The following is a 22,875-nucleotide window of genomic DNA, read 5'->3' on the forward strand; positions in this document are numbered from 1 at the left end:
ATGATTATGGCACCTGTAGATGGCCGGAGATGGCACTCTCGGACTTGAATATATAATTTGTTGTTTTTAAATAATTTTTACAAATGTAGGGGGATGGGTGAGTTAGACCACCACTGGAAATAGTGCAGCACAGCCTAGCTAGAAGTACAGATACATATAGGGAAAATGTCATCATGACATTCCTTCATCGCTGCTGCTTCTGCTGTTGAGGGACGTTGGTTAGACCTTCATAGACAATTGAGAATAATCGGATATATTTGACTTGACAGCCAATAATCTGTCTGTATTGTTTTTGACTTTCTTTGTGTACTATATATTTCTTGCTCTGACATTCGTCATGGCAAACGGTACGAATTAGGCCTAAATCCGCGCCTGCTGTATCAAGATGATTTTCAATTGAGAATAAAGATGATTTTAGTGAAAATTAGAAGGAAGATGAGTTTGTACGCGGTGAATCATTGACACGCAAGCGGCGGCGGTGAAAACACTCAAATTCCTCAAAGAGCTTACATAAATACAGTTAAAAGTCGTTGCTTGTACGACTTAATAGGGGGAGGGGGTCCTAGTTAGAAACTACTCTGATTGGTCAAGGATGATTGGTGGATGGATTTCTCGAATGTGCGAGAGTAATTTTTGAATTTTCAACCCGGATACGTGCCTGCAGTGTATAAACAAAGGTTTTCTTGTGTAATGTTTTTTATATATTGGACCAATAACGATTGAATTGAATTGATATTTGTTTCAGTGTGTGGGCATGGTGGGGTCAAAATAAACTCGGACTGAGCTGGGCAATTTCGACAAGAACGGTTGTGATTATAGAGCACTGCTGTTCAAAAATTTCTTTCCATGGCCAGATTAGATAGAACATTTATTAACTAATATCTGAGGGCCAGACCAGTGGTGTATCCAACAGTTATAAAATGAGGCAGGGACGTAGCCAGGATTTTGAAAGGGGGGGGGGAGGAAAGATGCTGTTATGCGATGTACGTAGGACCACGTAGGGGGAGGGGGAAACCAGGGGTGAAGCCCTTTGGAGAGAAGCGCGCTCTGAAAGTTGTAATGGCTGTTCTGAGATGATAAAGTGAAAATTGCAATAAACGCATCATAAATAATATTTGTAAGCCTAACAATAATTATATAAAACTCAACAGTGATGGATCCAGGAATTCAATAGAGAGCTAACCAGGGAGGGACTTTTACAGATTGAGAAACCACCCACCTCAGCCCCACCATGGTTGTGGCTGAGGTAAGAAAATTTATGATTAGGGCACCTCTAGATGGCCGGAAATTACACTCTCAGACTTAAATTTGGATAGGGGGGGCCTATATTCTTTTTTTTTTCATTAAAAAAATGTAGGGGGAAGGGCCATTGAATCTACCACTGCTCAAAACATTCTTTATCCAAAATATTCATAAACACGAAAAATGGGCATGTAAAACCAGATCACATCCTAAAAACAAATTTATGCATTCTCGCCTCATCAACTGTCACCAAGACATACTCTGAGTCAGGTGTCGACTCGATAGAGTTTAATGTCATACCAGGAAGGGCGTAATCTGTTTTGAAAAATGGAGGTTGGAGGGGAACATTTCGTGAGTCGACACCCACCTCAGACCCACCATCGTTGGGACTGAGGTGCGAAAATTTGAGGAAAGAGTACCTCTAGATGACCAGAAAATGACATTTTTATTAAAATTCATCATCATCACATCACCATTATTATATTTACTCAAAATGAAGCGCCAACCAATTTCTCATGATCTTTTATCAGGGATTTTCGGCAACCATAGAGATCTTATTAATGTGTGTGATGTACCATAGAAAATAAAGCTTATAAACATTGTTTTTTGAGTATGTACTAAGTATGTAGCCCAGCCCCACCATTGTTGGAGCTGAGGTGCGAAATTTGAGGAAATAGTACCTCTAGATGGCCGAAAATGACACTTTTATATAGTAAATTCATCATCATCACATCATCATCATCATAACATAGACAAAATGAAGCGCCAACAAATTTCTCATGATCTTTTATCAGGGATCTAATTAATATCCAAGACAACTTAGGCCTAATTATAGCTTACTAGGCTTTAACTATACTATAATAATTGTGATCAACAAATCACAACTTATTTTTTTCGCCTTTAGCACAATTTTCTTCACTTTTTAATATTATTAATATTATTATCTATTATCACCATCATCATCATCGTCATCATCATAATTATTATTATTATTATTATTACTACTACTACTACTAGTAGTAGTATTGTAGTATTAAAACAAAATTTTATAGAGCTTACAAAAGGATAAAAACCAAACTGAACCATACAATATCACATTTCTGTATCTGAAAGACCTGGCCTGGGACTTATGGATTTAAGATTTTTTTAAATCACGCTTAGGCATGTGTTATTATAGTAGGCCTATGTATAACGTGTTATGATGCATATTTACATAGATTAGAAGTATTTATTTTGAGTGATCCCTGGAAAGATTTTTTATTGGCTAGCAAGAACAAGCTTTAAAATGTTAACACTGTGTACAAAAGGGGGGAGGCTCCTGTATACGTCCCTGAAATGAGGGAGTATAATTGGAAGGGTCCCGGCCCGCCAAAAGTGGGTGCTTGATCAAGGCATCGGAAGCGGTCCGGATTTGGGTGCACCAATAATTTAGTCTAAATAACTCAATATCGTCTGTAAGCCAAATTGTACTATCTCTAACGCAACCTCTTAAAATTAAATGACGGTCTAGCCTACCTGACGATCCTAACATGTACACAATGAGAGATGTGATATATTTAGTTGATGAGCTAATGCGTTTGTCGAAGATTCAGAACACAGTTTGGAAAATTTACTAAACTCGATTATGCTAAATCAACCATTCCTGTTCTAAGCAAAACCACAATGACGATTGATTAAACAACTCCTTTGGTATCCTGATTGTAGGCCTACTGATACTTTTGAATGCTACCACTAAAAATATTACAGATGTTTAGTGTCTCGGTGTTACGAGTGGCTGCTGCTCCGGGCTGATTTGTTCCGTGTATCGACATATTATTCTTAGAAACGTTTTACAGGTTTTGTTTGTTTTAGATTGTTCGTTTTTTACCTGAATGGATATAATAAGCAACGCGCAAGAATAAGCGCCGCGCCGCTAATCGAGACGGGTGTGGCAACAGCGTTGGGCCAGGTGCCGGGGCCCCTCGTCGGGGTGGAGAAAAACATAATTCGTCGGGGAGAAGAAATGTATATGTATATTTCTACATATTAGTAGACTCCAAAATCAATTAAATAAGCCATTGAAACCCCTAGATAGTTGATACCACTGGATAGTTTTACCTTCAGGTGGCTAGAAGATTAATTCTAGTAAAGCATTTCACTTTTACTATAGCAATCTTTATTCAGGTCCCGAAACCTCGACTCAGAAATACCGGGATGATGTCCGGCGGGGGATAGTTTTACCTCTAAAATTGTCTTAAGCCGAGATTTTTTTTTCTCTCTTAGATTTAATTATCTTATTATTTAAAAGCGTTTACATTTGCTTCCAATGCAATCATATCATTTTCATATTTTCATTTATTGTTTTAGACATACTTTAAATTTTCTATTGTAATCATACATGTGAATATGAATGCGACTTTGGGAGATAAATCGAAATTGGAACTAAACAATTGAACATTTAATGAATATTAAAACGGCTGATTTTAATATTAGGTTAATTATCTGGTACGTTATTTGACTACACCTTTAATAAACCAATAATTTACTGAATAATTATAACTGCTACTAAATAATTCAGTAAATACCTCACAAACATAGCATATTTTAGGCAACTTGATAAAATTCTTAATGATGCATCTCATACAGAGCATGACAATATTCATTTTTATAATAATTGTAAAAGATAATGTAATATACTGTACCTTGTGCAATCCGAACATATATTTTATTTATACATAGGCTTATATTATATCCGGCAACTTGTGTAGGCCTATACAGTATAAACATAGACATTGTTCCTTATATTGTATTTAATAAATATTGTAGGCCTACTTGTGTATTTCTTTAACGAAGAAGTATCACGTTATTATTGTTACTATTTAATTAAAATAATCTGTCACACTCACAATTTCCAGTTTGCATTCCATTTATCAGTGATATGGAATTCTCTGGAGAGACTGTAAAACTGCAATAAAGAAACCTTGAAATAATTAATTTTTAACCTAAGCTTGGGGATGGGGATCGTTGCATATGACCGGACGGCGCCTGTTGATGATTGGGTGAGGGAGGCGCTAGCTCAAAAATAAGGTGATTTCATGTAGATTTTAAGTACTTTGAGTGTGATTTTTTGTTTCGAACGTTTTTCAATGGGGGAGTGGGAGCGAATAAGTTTTTGGTGGGGAATATATAAATATGCCAATTATAATATATGGCATCTCTAGATGCCCGAAAATTCACTTCCTTTGATTCATACATTTTGTTTAGATAAAAACAGTATATTTTTTTATGACGGTTTCTTTTTGTGACGGTTAGTTTAATAAACACTGTGCACCACCTTACCCGGGCCTTTACTAAAGTACAAGGCATCTTCTTCTATATAAACACCACAGGCGCGATATTCTTATGGCAACTGAGAGACAAGCTTTGATGTCCCGAGATGAGCAGCGTCCTGTTGATGTTCCTTGTTCTTTAAATGAGGCGCATGTTGTGGAAAAAGGGTTTAACTTAAAAGTTAAATTTAATTATTGGTATTTTCAGACACTTGAGTAGGAGTAGATTCATTCTCACGCATTGCAATGTTTTCAGATCATGATTTCATAAGTTTGGCCTCCAGGTGGTAGTATCAATCCCTTGGTGCATTTCGCTTGTGTCCTTGAGCAATTGCACTTTATGATCTGCATTCAGGGACGTTATCCAGGGGAAACCTCCCCCACCCTGAGTCCCTGAGTAACCCAGTGGAATATTTATTAAAGTCAACTTTTCACTATAAATGGTAATGCAAAAAAATATTTTCGGGTTTATATAACGGCTTTACCGCTGAAACTCATTAGGCCTAACAAAAAAAATCAATCATCATAAATTCGTCTTAAATCCATAAATCCCAGACCAGGCTCTTTTAAGATGCAGAAATGTGATAATGTATGGTTCACTTTTGTTAGCTTTTATAAAGATTTGCATAATATTACTACTTCTAGCAGGATCGGATCCAAGGGGGGGGGTTTTCAAGGGGTCCGGACGATGAACCCCCCTCTGTGAAGAAACGTAACAAAATACTATTGGGTCCTGGCTTACAAAAGGCATGCTGACCTCATAGTTACCAAACGTCTCGCTATCAAAAGTCAAAAGAACAGAAGCTTGTTATTTTTAATGTATTTAATCTTTAATTTTCTAATGTTAATTCATTTAAAAAAAATTATTTTAAATACAAAAGAATTTGTTTTTGTATTAGTTTTAACTTCATCCAAAAAGAAGTTTCTGTAATATGGGAGAAATTGGATTTTTTTTGTCCTTGTTTTCAAAATGTCTATCTACTTTTAAATTTTGATTTTAAATTTTAACAAGATCATGCGTGTGAACATGGCTCCTATTGTATAGAAGATGAATGTGCATGTTAGGTTTGTACGCAAGCTTGTCTTTGAGTCCGGTTAACCCACTGAAATCTAAAAAAGAAAATAATCTGCTATCAAAAAACGCCAAAGATTAAGTTAGTTCTAGCTATATATGGAAAAGCCTTGGAAGATTTTAAAATTTAGTATACCCAAAATCGAGGTGGTTTGAGACTTTACTTTACAGAAGCAATACTACGGTGGCTACTTGTCACCTGATAATTTTCCCCACAGATTTTTTTCTACCTAGAGAGTTATTCCCCAGGCTATTTCCCCCATTTTTGCATTGTTCCTCCTAGTTTTCCTATTGATTTTTTTTTCCATCAGGTTATTTTCATTATACTTTATAAGAGAGAGAACATATTTTTTTTTATTTTGTATTTTCTCTATATCAATTAATTATTGTCTAGTCGTTGTAAGGTTACACTAGAAAGGTGTGCCGATGATACAAAAGCGTTATTCAATCAATTGACTAATTGACTATTGTTGCATTCGCAATACAGTATTGATGAAGCTTAAATACACATTGTAGAAACGTTTTGAAAGTTTAAATCCGGTTTTACATAAGAAATAAAGGAAAGAAAACAGGATATCTTTATAACATGTTTCCTCTTTGGAATTTCGGTATCACACCTATTTTCTAGTCGTTCTATACACCCATATTTCTCTGCATCCACAAAAAACACTCCAGCAAGTAGCGGAAGTATTATTTCTGTACTTCTACAGTACTTTTGAGGTCAATGCTCATTAGTGATTCTCTTCTACGATACACCTACTTTTATTTCAAATTATGTGTTACGGTTGATGGTAGCAAACACGCCTACATCATTAAATATATTTCATTTAATTAATGTTGTTTAATTTGTTTATCTATCAGAAAATTAGGTCAATTTGTTTTACGTATTATATATATTTTTAATGTTTATGTTACTAACATTTATTATACATCGAATGCAATTTCTTATTGTTTTAACAAACTAGGATGTGAACAGAATATTGATAATTGTGTACGTATTCTTTGTTTAAAGTTACAGAATTTGTTACCATATATTGTAACAAAAAGTAGAATTTGAAATTACCAAACACATAACGACGTTGCTTAATTACCGGTACTCAGATATTATCTTTGGCCCGTGAGCCCAACTCAAAATAAATGTTGGCCCTTTAAACAAATTAAGAATCAGGGGTGTAGGAGTATAACAGGAGGGGTAGAAAGAGTGTTGAATGTTAGGAAAGGTTCACCACCGCAGCCTATTCATTTTTTGTTTGTTTGAGTAATGAATGTTTGTGTACATAGTTCGGGTGCTCAAATTAAACATCCCGATCCTGGACCCCGGCGGGGGCTTTGCTGGCTGCCGGCCCGCGTTTCAAATCACGTATTTCAATTATTTCAGGTTGGTAACTATGTAACCTACCTAGGCATAGGTTAGCAGATCGGACAAAATAGGCTTAGAACAACTAGCATTCAATTGGCTCGACGTCGTAATAATTTATGTACGAAAGTGTTCTTCAGGCCTATCAGTTCATCGATCTATGGAAGAAAGACTACGTATCCAACTACTCAAAAATGTTGATTTCCGGCCATAGGAATCAAAATTTTCCCGAGTGAGGACCCCCGTACCCCCCTTTCATTTTTGGGTTTATGGGAAAATGAACCCCCCCTCTTTCAAATCCTGAGTCCGCCCCTGACTAGTAGTAGTAATAATAATAATGACAATAATGATGGTGATAATGATGAAAGATAGGTAATAATATTAAATAGTGAAAAATATTGTTCTAAAGCGAAAAACAATTGTAATTTGTCCAATCATTATATAGGCCTAATTATTATAGTAGTTAAAGCTTTTAGTAAGCTAGTTAGGCCATAGTTGTCCTGGGTTACCAGGTGGTTGCTGAAAATTCCTGCTAAAAGTCACGAGAAATTTGTTGGCGCTTCATTTTGATTATTATAGGCCTTGGTGATGTGATGATGATGAATTTTACAACATAAAAGTGTCATTTCAGGCCATAAGTAAAATTTTCTCAACTCAGCCCACCAAGGTTGCGGGCTAACTTCTTCGAAGTATGTAAAGTAAATACATCAAAGATAATGTTTTTCTCAAGTTTTATTTTTATGGTTCATGATGTATCACACATTAATTAGATCGCTAGGATTGCTGAAAATTCCTTGATATATTCTCATGAGAAATATTTGGCGCTTCATTTTGACTATATAATGGCGATATTATGATGATGAATTTTAATATATAAAGGTGTCATTTCCGGCCATCTAGAGGTAGGCCTACTATTTCTTGAAAAGTTTGCGCCTCAGCCCCAACCATGGTGTGGCTGAGGTGGTTGTAGACTCGCGGCTTTTAAGTATATAAAATATATACATCAAAGACAAAAAGTTTAATTTTCTATAATAAATCACACATTAATTAGATCTCTATGGTTGCTGTTGGCGCTTAATTTTGACTATGGTAATGTGATGATGATGAATTTCACTATATGAAGGTGTCATTTCCGGCCATAGAGGGACTATACAGTCATTCAATATACCCAAGGTCAATTCCGGAATGGAACTGCTTGAGCGAGAATATTCGGATGTCACCTAATATAAAATCATTTAAAGCTGCTTTGGACTCGATTAATATTCATAAATTAACGACTAAAGCTCATTACAACATTCAATTGTTACACACACTTCAACCTGACCGACGTACGCGACAATTACCGGTACCAGCTTGTTGGTGTTTGTACGTGATGATACAGATACAGACATTCATTCTCAAATTTTCGCGCCTCAGCCACAACCATGATGGGACTGACCCTATATCTGTCAAAGTCCCTCTGGGCCACCTCTCTTTGGAATTATTGGTACCGTTATTATTATTATAATTATAAATTATTATAATTTTTGCTAGGCCTTTATTTATGATGTCTATTACAATCTTCACTGTAAACCCTAAAAACAGTCCTGAAACATCCAAAATGCACTACCTCCCACGATGGGTCTTCGTCCTCTGAACTCCCACCAGCGGTCTTTACCCCCAGGGCCCACCAGTGGTCCTTGGCGTATGGAGGGGACAACAGTCCCGCCCGAAGCCACTCCCGCTCGGCATTACGTACCTCGGCTCCCCACTCCCCTTTCAAAATCCTGGCTACGTCAATGTCTGCATTGCTTCTCTCCATCCAGGAGTATAAATGGGTGCATGGTGCGGTTGCTTGTTCCTGCGCTGACTACAAGCAGCAACACTTAAAACATGTCGACCCAATGACCAGTGAAAAGAACTCATGGAAGAAGTTGTTTTACTTGTACCCCAGGGAATTGGTCCCTGCTTGTACTGATTTGTATTTCTTTTACTTGGATATTAGATATATTTGAGGCATGCCATCCCAAATCCAACGTACTGATGCTATATTAATCTGGTAAATTAGCATAAGACAAGACAAGAGTAGAGAGAATAATAATTCTTTTACTCATCTCTGGCATTAGTAAGTCAATTCCAGTAAATGACCCTTCATTAAAAAGCTTATAATGCGAGAATAAATTATGGGATGGCATGCCCCATTTATTAGATAATTTTATATGTAATCATGCTTTAAGTGATTTTCCTTAACTTATTTTTTATCTGGACCTCGAGACCAATACTGAGTATTCAAAATAAATGAGATAATAAAGTCCATCGATCTTATCTATAAACCATACATTGTTGGTGAAGTAGGCCTACTTAAAATGATACAACTTCATCAAACAAGGTACAATTTTATTTATTTTTTTATTTCTTTATTAATATGAATACAAAATAACATTCAAGGATAAAACACAATAAAGTACCATAAAAGGCAAACTTATTTCCATTGTGGTCCAAAATATGAAATATACAATACAGAATCAGAAACAAGTAATCAAACATCATGCAATAATGAATTAAAAGACAAAACGAATATAATTAAACACCACTTAATCTTAACATTTCATTATTTATAATCTTTACATTGAACTCAGAAAGGAAGTGAATTACATATTTGAATGGCTGCAATTTGGTGGTGCACCTGTTGTGAGTTCCAGTGATAGGATTTGATAGTGAAAAGCTGTCACTTGAAAATCAAGTATTGTGATTTTGTGTGTATCTTGCCATTTTAACAGGTAAGTTGGAGCAATATTATTTAGGATTTTGTACATCATGTTTTCTTTTTTTGGATTCCTAAGATAAATTGGTAACCAGTTCGGTTTGATAAATTCATTTGTGCCAAAATGAGCACGTGGTCCGAGGTTCAAGATGCATCTAATCACTTTATTTTGTGACGTTTGAAGTCATGTTCTTAATGGATTTGTTAACACAGGAGTACCATAATCGAAATGACACCGAGAAAGAGCATAAGTGGTAAGAAAATATTTGTTTTTATACAGAAATTTACTGTACAATTAATTTTGATAATTACGTTCATTCCAGTAGCAGAACCTGAAAGATTTTGATCAAAGTCAAGACCAAGATACTTGATTGATGACTTCGCATTTATACTTTTGTCATCACAGGTAATTTTCATTTCGGACTGTTTTTTTACACATTTTTTTTTAGAAACAAATAAAATTGATTCGGGCTTAACTAAGTGTAGAGATAACTTATTATCTATTAACCATTGATTAAGAGATTGCAATTCTTTGCGTAATTTAGTCTCAATATAATTAACATTTGAAACTGAGAAAGCGGAATCATCATCATATAACAATTCACATCCGATGGCTAATTCCATGTCGTTGACATATATGAGAAATAAAAGGTGACATAGATCCCTGGGTACTCCGCATGTACTTCCATCATATGGGATTTGAGCCCTTTAATATCAACAATCTGAGATCTACCGTGGAGGTAAGACTACATCCAGAAAGATAAACTTGTAAAACCAATGGCCCTTAACATAATAGCCTAGTATCTCCACTAGACGAATTCGCCCAAAATGTGATTTTTTTTTTTATCATTACACGCATCGACAATTCAATAACTACAAAGTTCTTTACTACCGCACATGCTTACGATTATGAGCAAAATTCATGATTCGCGTTATTAGGGCATAAAACTTTTTGTGCCAGTGGATTGCGACATTAAAACGGACTCTGTTATCTACACAGGAGAAAACTGTGCAATAAACACTAGAAACGTTATCACGCAATTATTATTCTTAAACTTTGACGAAAAATTTTGTTATGATATAAAAGCTCTTAATGAGAAAGATTTTTGAATCGTTGGAATTGTCAAATTTCATTGACGTTTGCCTCAAACTCTGTCCGTTCAAACTCTGTCCGAGCAACAACAAAAATTCCTTAAACAGCACTTTTTCGTACAGTACAGAACATAGCATATACTGGGGAATGTATAGTCGAAGCAACAGCCTAATGTAATTTAATGGGTTTTAAATGTTATCATGATTTTAGTAATTCATCAAATGACACCGACATTATTGTTTATTTAATTACTTTCATAATTCTGTGTAATCTTTTCAATAATAACAACACATGCAACACATAATTAGAAAAACAGTACAAACATTTATTTTGTTTTTTCTTTTGATTGAACGATTTCAACTTTATTTAATGATTTGTTTTATATAACATAATAAAAATTAAACAATGTGTAACAAGAAATTAAGTTACAGACGAACAAAGTATTATCTTACAATATATTACTCTTATTTTGTCAAATCACGATACAAAATTAAGAACTCAACTGTGCCAAAAAAAAAGAATTTAAATACACCACAAAACGCACCACCGGGGACACTTCACGGCCACTTGGTCTCCAGCGCCTGACTCGAGGCCCATGCCTCTTCGCCACATGCCTCTTCGCCACTGATCCTTTGTAATTCCGCATTTACAATTTTCGCACCCCCACCCCCACCCCAGATGGGAACCACTCTACGCCCTGATCTCATGGTCTACCGTATCGAAGGCTTTCTGAAGATCAATAACAGCCATTCCAGTTATATCTCCTTTATCCCATCCATTTCTAACAGAATCAGATAAATGTATTAAACACGTTAATGTATAGAAAAAGAGGCTCTGAAACCTGACTGGGAATGTATAAAGAAGAGACATTATTCGGTTATACATGACACGTTCAATAATTTTAGAAAATGTTGATAAAATTTAAACTGGTCTCTAATTTTCTTAATGTAATCGGTTTTTCTTTCTGTATATAGGTATGACCTTTGCAGATTTCCAATCAGAATGAACACAGCCGCTGTTCATATATATATATATATATTTTATATATATATTTTATATATATATATATATATATATATATATATATTTTATTATTTTCTATTATCTTTTTCTTTTTTTGTTGGTTTTATCAACATCATCGACGACACTTAACACCTTAACTTTAAACCTGTCCCATGCTGAGTATTATTAGTGCATTTTGAAATATCAGACCAATATATATATCATTAGTTTTAGAGATAAATATATCGGAGGTGTAATTTTTTATTGAACGAACCTTAATTTTATTATGTCTTTTAATTTGATAACTGACTTTCTTTCTACTACATGTTATTAATGTGATCACTGACACCATATGGATTAATACCATATAGGTTAATATTATTAGGGTCAGATGGAAAAATTAAGATAAATTATTGTAGATGTAGTAATACGTGTCATTATTGAGTTAAGTAAGATTAAATAATTTACAAAATTGTGAAACCAATTTGTTTTTACTTAAATTATTAGAGATATTTTAAAGTCTTCAAGAATAATAACTTCTTGATCATGTAAACTACCCCCACAGATGGTCTCAAGTGAATTGAAGAACAATGTTGCTTATATGGCTTGCAACATACACCAATTAATATAGGCTTTATTCGGGAATTAATTGTAAATCCACAAAGACTCGAGTTCATCACTATGAAGATCATCTCTCCTGATGTAGGTAAGACCATTGCGTATATAGGAAAACTCCTCCTCTAGTAGTTTCCGTAATTCTATCTTTATTTTCTTTCTATTGAATTGTTTTCTATGCCAAATTTCTTTGTTCTCACAGATTAATTGAGCCATGTTTCCCTGATTGCGACTACGAAAGATTTATTTTTCATTGCAACAGCACGAATTTCCTCAATTTTTGGGAGAAGACACCCTCCTAAAGATCCCGATGTTAAAACATCGGGATCTTTAGGAGGGTGAGTGGTTGTGACCAGTTCAGGTATGGATTGATTATCAGCATAGAGAAAATGTTCTATTTTCTCTATGTTATCAGTATCAGTATAATCATAGAGAAAATAGTATAATTAGAATCGATGACGTCAACATTGATGGCAGATGTGAAAATAAACGTTGTTGACAGTAGACAAACTCTTCGCATTACATAGTTCAGTATACTTCTTTTAACGGAAAATTGATACATTTTGTGTGTGTCTAGCCTTCATTTTTATCACACGCTATAGCACGACTAGTTGAAGAGACTTGATGATTAAGCAGCTCATTATTTGGTTTTATACATGACACGTTCAAAATTGAAACGGGTCTATAATTTTCTGCATGTAATCGGATTTTCTTTTTGTATATAGGTATGACGTTTGCATATTCCCAATCAGAATGAACACAGCCGGTGGTAATAGATACATAATATTACAATATGGGTCAGTGGTTGGATAATAGCCATCGGTCCATATTTTGAGGAATTTTGCAGGTATGTTTAAACCAACACCCTTGTTAATATTTAAATTTAGAATTAATTATAATATTGAATGGTACCAGACGAAGGAGGGAGTTTGTTTACCAAGTTACCAGGAGTATTAACGAAAAACGAATTAAATAGCCGGTAATAGAACCTTTGTCAAAAATAATTTTTCGATTGTCACATTGCAAAGTAATACTGTATTATCCTATTGTTATCTTTTGCTATAGGCCTACCTACATTTTTAAAAACATCCCATAGCTTTTTAGGCTTTATTCTTATTTTAATTAAATTTATCAGAAAAAATAACTTTCCTTTGCTATTTTGATTTTACAATTAATAGTGTTTCTTAATTTCTTAAATTCAGTAAATAGGCCTACCTGTTGATTGTGGGGGTTTTTTTTTAAAACTTAGCTAAACAACGATCTCGTTTAACGATCTCATCTTTTCACTTGAGAACCATGTTTTGAAACGTTGCTTAATTCTAATTTCTTTAGTAGAGCAACATCATCGATGACACTTAACACCTTAACTTGAAACCTGTCCCATGCTGAGTATATATTAGTGCATTTTTAAAATCAGATATTACAATATGTCATAAAGTGAACACTGACACGTTATGGAATAACACCAGATTGGTTAATATTATTAGGGTCAGATGAAAAAATAAGATAAATTATTGTAGATGTAGAAATATTTGTTGGGTCATTATTGAGTTGAGTAAGATTAAATAATTTACAGAATTGTGAAACCAATTTGTTTATACTTAAATAACTAGAGATATCAACATAAAAGTTTCCAAGAATAATAACTTCTTGGTCATGTTAACTAGCCCCACAAATGGTTTCAAGTGAGTTGAAAAACAATACACACACCAATTCTGTTCTAATCACATCAACATTGTTTATCCTTGTGGTTCATTCGGTTCTTTTTTAATTTTATTAATTTTTAGAAAATTATCTGTACACCAGAATAGTTTTCTATGCCAATTTCTTTGTTGCTCACAGATTTACTGTATCGAGCCATGATTCGCTGATTGCGATACGGAGGATTTAGTTTTAATTGCAATAGCACGAATTTCCTCTATTGTTGGGAGAAGAAGTGCAAGCAGTGCAGCCCTTCCATCTAAAGGTATCTGCTAAAATATCGGGATCATTATTAGGATGAGTGGCTGTGACAAGTTCCGATATGGATTATCAGTATCAGTATAATTAGAATCGATGACGTCAGATGTGAAAATAAACATTGTTGACAGTTGTAGGCCTAGTGTACTTTTTTTAACGGAAAATTGATACATGTTATGTGTGTCCAGCCTTTACATTTATCACACGATATGGCACGACTAGTTTTTATGACACCTTTAGAGCAAACTATGCATGGACATTTAGGTTTTTCGATTTTTTGGGCCTGGGCATGGATGGACATCACCGGTAAGGTAAAGTCCAAGAAGTAGAATAGAACTGTGGGCTTTAGTCTTCATAGTCGTGGATTTTAGCCTTGAAGAGCGTGTGTTAACTATAAATATTTGTCTAACAAAAATACTATACAACTTAATTGACCGCTTTGAAAGATTTTTCTGCTTTGTACTCTACAATAAATTGATTAAAATCCATATTAAATAGATTAAAACCATCCGAATCAAACTGGTCAATTTTAAACCGGATAGTAAAGAGTGTAATTAAGAAAAGCAGTTGAAGTACAGCATTGTTGATCATTTTTAAACCGATGTATCAATTTTCTTTACAGCAAAGAGGCCGCCGTGAAGTTAGGCTTGATGTGTGGTGTTTCGCGGAGTGACGTCACGAGTGTACTGGCGGGTGATTTAAAGTTGCTGAACACTCAAACCGCTATGTCGTTGGGCTTACTTGGGTCGAGGCTAAAAAATCCAGTATAAACAGCATCGTCGGTGAAAATAAAACTGAACAAGGTATAAAGCTTCAAACAGCAAATACAGGTCACAAAGAACATAAAAATTGTGAATTTACAAAGCAATAGGCCTATCAAGTAAAAAATAATCGTCAACGCAACCCATCCGCAACACTCACAACCGTCATTACCACCCTAATCAAGCGTTATCATAAGACATCAAGATAGTAATAGGCCTATATAAAAAAGATTCCTTGTATGTGAATTTAATAAAGTAGGTCTTAATGTGCTAAGAAAATAGTTACAATTTTATCAATTCGGCACCTTTGAACAAAACCAATTTAATTCACCAATCACACTTGTACAACATTTTTCTAATCTCTTTATTATTTCTTTTTTTAATCTGCGTTTCGTCATGTCTTTCTGCTTTCATATTTGAATTCGAATAATCCATTCCAATCCTCAGTTTTAGTATAATCGCACAGTGTGTTGTACAGTACTCATATATTTCGCGGTCTAAAGGGATAGACAAGTAACTAAATAAATATATGTATAAAAAATTAAAAAAACTTAATTTCTCTGTGTCTTTTTTCTGGTTCCTATGCGTTAAAGCAATAGGACCCTTTGAAATGGCCGCGATGTTCGTCTGTACTTCTCTGACCCTGGTGTCATCAAATTTATTGAAAGATTGCAACAGGCAAAGTTGTATTTCCAAACTCCTGTTGGTTATGAATTTTTGCATACATGTAGTATTTAAAGTAGCAAAACATTATTTATAAATAATTGAAGTGCTGTAACCCATTGAATATAATGATTTTACTCATAGTCATTATTTATTTAACATTGTAGTATTTATAAATAAGGAAAATTGCTCCACCAAGTATTCATAGTATATAATTGTTGGAAGCAAATTGAAGTTCGCCCTCCAGTTCAAGACCACCCTTGGGACATGAAAATTTGGGGTGGTCTCCAATTAGAGGGCTAGCTTCGTGTTAAAAGGTTGAAGATTGTTATTTGGGTCTTTGGAAAAGTGGTCTCGAATTAGATGGTGCACTGTATATGAATAATTAAAAAACGTTGAATAATACATTAGATAATAAATTATATGTATATAATTTTGTTAAATAATGGAAGTACATTTGGCACCTAATAGTTTATATCTGGTGATATATTTGTATGTTTTAATAATGCCAATCATATTACGTCTTTCTGTTTCGCCTAAGAACCGAGCACTAAGCACCTTTCCTGAATGATTTATATCTTATTTGGTTGTTGGTGTCTTAGTTTGCTTTACATCTCATGGTTAAAAATTGCTTATCTTCTCGTGCGTTAAGTTCTTTATATTACGTTACAACCTGAAGCTTGGTAGCAGCCATTGTTATATAATTAACAATTAATTAATATTAATTATTATTAATTATAATTATACAGTTTAGTTCCCTGGCATAAATTTTGAAACATATTAGTGTCAGCTTGCAAATGGTTGACAGAATGAGCGTGAGAATTTATTGATCAATTCTGCGAGTAGGGAAAGAACAAAAATTAAGTTAATTTTCATGGATTTTTTTTAATCTAACGAAAAAACTATAAAATAGATACAACATCAACTTTATTGTCTATGTCTCATTTTATATGCTGTTCCTCATTCTCCTCTTTCCAGATTTGTTCAATTCTATTTGGTCTATATTTTCCCACATTTGGTTTATTATTTTTCACTTCCTGCTTCTCTATTATTTCTCTTTTCTTGCTCCTCTTGTAGTATTTGGTCTCTTCAATTAATTTATTCGGCCGCTATTGAATTTGCTTTCTTATGTTCATCTTTTGGTTTTGTATTCTTTCTTTATGTATAATCCTGGTCTCATTTCATTTCTCTTTAAATTTAAACCATGTATTATGCATACAGTGATTAGCTGTAATTTGTTTGTTTGCAGAGGACAGACAAATCTCTTCTGCAAGACAATGTATCAAAGAATCAATGGCACTGTAAGTATCAAGTAAAACATACTGAAACCTTATCAAATTATAATTTATTAGTCTGATCTTGTTTTCTCTTTGCTGTTTCTCATTCTTTATTAAATTTTGTTTTTTTGGCAGATGCAGCAACAGATCATGACCAATGTTGCAAGACAAGTACACTGAAATTCAGTTGGAAGAGTACGAAAGAGTAATCTGTTGAAAGAACACAAACAATTATTGTATCTTTAATAACAAGTTACTTGACCAAGACAACTTTCATCATTCTGAAATATTGATCATTATTATTAGGAAGAGGAACCAGAACTACTAAAATTCATTTTCTAATATAGGCTGTGTAAAGCATTTTAACTTTTAGTTAATTTAATTTGATTGATTATGCTAAATATTTTGCAAAACAATGAAGAGAAGATATACTGGAGTTTATTTCAACATCTTGCTGAATATTGAGACACTTTAATCACGGTGAAAGAAAACACAGAACGATTGTATTTTTATCGGAATATCGAAGGAATTTATCAAATTAGTATTAATGACAAGTTATCGCAGTATCAACAGCTTGCATCATTGGAAAATATTGAACAAGAGAAACATAATTATGTATAATTATATAAATTCATAGTATATTATGATTTTGGTTTTATATTAAAAAATATAAGTAATGTGTTGATGTGTTTCTTTGCTGGTCGTGTCTGAAGACTGGATACGCAGTATTGATGTTTCTTTGCTGGTCATGTCTGAAGACTAGATAAGCAGGTAAGACAAAGAAGCGCCCTCTAAAAGAAAAAGGACTAGGTTTTCCATTTTCCCTCAATTTTTATTAAAGTGGTGCTGAAGAGTGCCCTCTAATAGAAAAACAAAATTTCCAGGGTCTCTAAATTTTTGTTTAAAGGGGTTCCCTGTGGTGCTGGAAAGCGCCCTCTCTAGCCATTTTATTTCTACGTTTTTCAGGGTCTCTTTAATTGTCAATTTCTATTACAAGGATGGTAAAATGCGCCCTCTAATACTTGGATTTCGGAGGGTGCATTTCTCTTCCATTGACAATTATTAAGAGACCCTAAAGAACTTAGGGCAAAAAGGCTATTTGAGGGCGCTTTTCTTCACTATTTTTACCAGAACTCCACAGACTAAAGTGGCCAAAAAACTTAGTCATATTTAGGGCCTTTTTCTATTAGAGGGCGCTTTTTTTTTTTTGCATGCTGCCCATCGATTACTGGATGCTCCAATACAAAAGAAGACAAACAACTTTGAATACAATGAAGACTATTTCCAATATTTATTCAGTATTATACAATGAATATTTATTTTTTTCAATACTAAATGAAATACGAAGAATATTTAAATACTAGAATCATTCAATTATTAGCAAGCCAATCTCAACAACAACATTATAGCCATAGAGCTGAGCAGGATGAGACCACTGGTTCACTGAAATTAATAAACATAAGTACACATAATTGTTATTGGGGAATAAAGCAATACAGCAATTAATAAGTCTGTTGCAGAGGAAATAATAATTAAGACAATCTTTATTGGGGAAAGAAACAATAAGTTACTAACATCAATGAAAAGGATACAGCAATTAATTAAGTCTGCAATAGTAAAAGGAATATAAGCCAGTTGCAGAGGGAATAATTATTAAAGTAGATGTAATTTTTATTGGGGAAAGCTACAATAAGTTACTAACATCAATAAAAAGGAATACAGCAATTAAGTCCATTGCAAAAAGATAATGTTGAAAATCGGTAGTAGGATTGTCATTGGGGTGGTTCATACTACAAAATTTGTAAAATTAAAATGAGTTACCAAATAAATATATCATCTATTAATTTGTGTATGCATATTATTGCATTGATATCATTAATCTGTAGATTTAAATTCTTGTTACCTATTCAGTTATTAATAATTAATACTACATTTACATTTTTGATTGCCCAAATGAATTGTTAAAATTACAATATATAATTAATTCAATACCACATAAACCATTAACATTATCTCTGTGCGAGTGTTGCCCATACTGAGCTGGTACAGCCTGAACTTTAAATTATATTACAGTATTATTTTCATTCTCAATGTTAATTAGTATTCAGAGATGACCGAAAGGGGGCCAAAAGTTATGCCGATCAAGACAACACTGTCCTAGGGGGTCCGGGGGAACACCCCCGCGAAATGTTCTGTGTTCTGACACCCGAAAATAACATTTGAGGCATTCTAGACTATCATTTTTTTTCTTTTTCTTTCTTTTTTCTTTTTTTTCCGTTTTCTTTTCTTTTACTTTTTTTATTAATCATATTAGATATGGTTGAACTGACCCTATCCAAGACATAGACAATAGACCTTATTGAGTATAGGAGTGGAGTTAAGATGCTTGCCTTCCAATCACAGGGTCCTGGGATTAATTTCTGTCACAGTAACAGGATTTGGTCACATGACCGAAACAGCTCCACTCCCTAATCCTCATAATGAGACTTAGCCGTGTACAGCAGTCTGAAGTGTGTGGGTCTTGTGACGGGATTCAATTAACAACTCTCTTTATACAAATATTTATATTATTAAGATTATACAATTTACTACTCAATATTTTTACAATGTGTTTTTTTTATTATATAATAAATATGCATATATATTTAATCTTTATTTTTATCTTATTATTTTATCTAATATTTTGTTCTTACAAAATTATTATGGTCTTTTGGAATTTAATAATACATTATATTAATATATTTACATTTATAACATGAATGAAATAATTTTATTATTCTGATTAATTTTATTATTATTGTATTATCCTGTTAATTATATTAATTTTGAATTAAAACCTTATTTTATGAAAACTTTTATAATCTATTTTAATTTATTTTAAAATAATTTTATTAGGGAACATAACAGTTTTTGTGTTGTAATATTGAAATTAAAATGTTCATTCTTAGTGTTGAACCAACTCAAACGTTATCCCACAAAGCATTTTACAATGGACATGAAATTTATAATAAGAACAAGTTTTTTAACTCACCATTCAGCAAAAATTAGCGAGAACAAAACGAGATAGCAACATTATAGCCACTGGTCTACGGGTTTGCTGACATCTTCAAAAGTGCATTTTGCAATGGTTGGACTTTTACAGAACATTTACTGAAATAAAATAAAATACATACATTAAATTTATTTATACAAACATAATAACATAATTAATGCAAAATTATGAATTTACAATTCAAGAACTTATGTTTAGATGTATCCACTGCATAATTAAAATATTTTACAGTATGGCCAGCCCATATCAAGGACTTTTTTCTTGCCCATATTCCCGACTGTAAAATAAGGCCTGCGTGGGGGAATAAATTGAACCTGGAAATTCACCCACACACTTAAAATAAAGGCTGTTTTTTGCACAGTTTTTGTTGAAAATCAGGTATTGACCCAAGTGTATTATGGTGATTATGCGCACCCACTTTCCTGTTTTTGATGTCATCCGTGCAACTAATTAAAATAATTTACAGTATGGCCCATATTGAGTGTTTCTTCACTATCCAATAATCATCAGTTTTAGTTTTGTAACATTAAATCAATATTAACCAACGCTTTTAATTAGAGCGTAGGCCTAGGCCTACATGATACTTTTATTCATAAATTAAAATATGTGCCATGGATTAGATCAGAGTCTAGGGCAGGCCTATCTGGAAGGAGGTCAACTCCGCCCCAGGCAACTCAGCCCCAATTCAACTTGGCTACAAGTTATAGTCCAGTGGCTATGAACACTGCCCATGCACCCCCCCCCCCACCTTATAGCTGAAATTATTTTTTTCAGTTTGTTTCCTATATGTACAGTATAAGCTTCAAAAAACACCTTGTTAGTCAAGCAATTTCTGGTTGTCAGTGCATGTAAAACCAACATCAAAGATGGGTACTTTTTTTTGTTCAATATTGGGATATGGGGTGGGGGTAACATTTATGCCCACAAATTTTAATCTCGAATATATTTTTTTGTTTTTAGTATCAAAGTGCAGAATAATACATTTTCTATCATTTGGTATAAAGGACAATGTAATTACAGTACATCGTTAATTATGTCACAGGAGGTCAAAAGGTCATCATTCAAAGATCAACATCAGATTTCACCCAAAATATATATTAAAACTTGTAATAATAGTTTTTCTATCCTATTAAAATTGAATTAACATGGATGAAAGTTAGTTGATGTATACCAAGAATAGGAGAGGGCCCAGAACTGTGCCCTGGGGCACACCGGATAATACACCTGATTGTTGTGATAACTCTCCATCCAGCACGACTAGCTGAAATCTACCTTGTAGGAAGTTGCCTATCCAGATAAATAGACTGCCACATATTCAGGGCCGTCGGAACCGCACCGGCTTTGGCCGGACGACTTTTTCTCAATTTTATTACTTTTTAAAAATAATTATATACTGATACCTACAAATTATACAAATTAGGCTAATTATGTCTTTTTAATGTTATTAAATTTAAACAAAAATCCACCATGCACTTGTTTTTGTATTGTCAATGTACACTTTAACTTTTAACTGTTTTTGACTGCCAATCCTTAAATTTAATAATTAGCCTAAGATTGATTTGAAAATGTTTAAAATAAATATAAAATAACTATTTATAAAATTTTGGGGGTTAAAGTCGGGCAAATTTTCGTCACCACACAAAGGTATACGGGTCAAGCCGTCCCTAATTACTTGCAATTAAAATTTATACCCCTAAAGTGAACCATGCATGAGGCCGATGCGATTCCGACGGTCCTTAAAGTGTAATGGTTATAAGGCCTAACATAAGCAAACACAGCACTTAATGGAAAAAAAAAATTTACAATTCAAGAACTCATCTACAGCGTGATAATAATCCTCTTTAGCATTATGTACAAGGGATATTTAGGCCTTTCGAATATATCTCTTTTGTGAATATACTGTAGGTCTAATATTTTCTTGTATAGAAACCAACTTGAGAGATTTGATTTGAAATGTGTTAATACACCAGTTGGCTGGTTAAAATGGGGGCCGCCGGGCCCCCTCCAGGGTCCAGAGGCAGAGGTTCGGTATGGGTCGAAAACTCGCAAAATAAGCTAATTTTATGTGATTTTTAACAAATTAACCATGATCTTTTGGGGGGGGGGGGTTGGAGGGCAAGTAATTGTCCAGGACGATCTGAGTATCTAAAACGATTTCAAGGAGTGTTTGTTTTTAATGGAGCCATACAATTTGAGTTTTAATGTACATTACGTTTAATTTGAGCGCCTAAACTATAATGTACCGTAAACATTTCATTACTTAAACAAACGAAAAATGCATAGGCCGCACTGATCGATTTTTAGTAAAGCGTCAGTGAATTAAGTATTCACGTAAATACTTTTTAATGACTCAAGTTACTGCATGACCGTTTTTATATTTTTAATATAAAACCAATTCCTTCTAATTTTAAATACATTTCACCTGAATTCGTGATAATTCGTTATCACGCATAAGACCTGTGCTGATGCGTGACAAATTTATAATCACGCATGTGTTTCTGCAAAAATGTGTGTTTCAAGCAAAATAACTTTGAAAGGCGGGACCGTCCCGCACGATGCGAAACGGTTAATAACTATGTCTTGAGTCATACCGTACTATCTCCATGCTATCTTGTGGCTGTCTCCCAAGTGAGAATGGTACTGGCTATCAGGCTGTCAGCATCTATTTCCAGATATTAGAAGTGCCAAAAAAGTTGTACCTACACTTCATGGTGAGGGCAGGGGTGGATAT

At 33.9% G+C, this 22,875-nt stretch overlaps 2 long non-coding RNA genes across 4 annotated transcripts; one reads left to right on the top strand and one right to left on the bottom strand.

The window, feature by feature from the left end:
- Nucleotides 1-9,582: 9,582 nt before the first annotated feature.
- Nucleotides 9,583-18,079, top strand: LOC117110297. Of its 3 annotated transcripts, XR_004445667.1 has the most exons (9): nt 9,583-9,738; nt 10,046-10,128; nt 12,383-12,523; nt 12,635-12,793; nt 13,158-13,279; nt 14,275-14,398; nt 15,014-15,194; nt 17,065-17,116; nt 17,228-18,079. It is a non-coding gene; the product is annotated as an uncharacterized LOC117110297 (long non-coding RNA). The 3 variants fall into 3 exon arrangements; XR_004445668.1 differs by lacking the exon at nt 12,383-12,523 and having other exon boundaries at nt 10,049-10,128; nt 17,228-18,077; XR_004445666.1 differs by lacking the exon at nt 12,383-12,523 and having other exon boundaries at nt 17,228-18,076.
- Nucleotides 18,080-18,359: 280 nt separating this feature from the next.
- On the bottom strand, nt 18,360-22,198 carry LOC117110309. The gene is made up of 2 exons (XR_004445675.1): nt 20,124-22,198; nt 18,360-18,535 (listed from the first exon to the last, which is right to left on the bottom strand). It is a non-coding gene; the product is annotated as an uncharacterized LOC117110309 (long non-coding RNA).
- Nucleotides 22,199-22,875: the final 677 nt, after the last annotated feature.

The sequence above is a fragment of the Anneissia japonica genome, unplaced genomic scaffold (genome assembly GCF_011630105.1).
Source record: "Anneissia japonica isolate Jap-2015-1 unplaced genomic scaffold, ASM1163010v1 scaffold673_len1821605_cov196, whole genome shotgun sequence".
In the NCBI taxonomy this organism is placed as follows: domain Eukaryota; kingdom Metazoa; phylum Echinodermata; class Crinoidea; order Comatulida; family Comatulidae; genus Anneissia; species Anneissia japonica.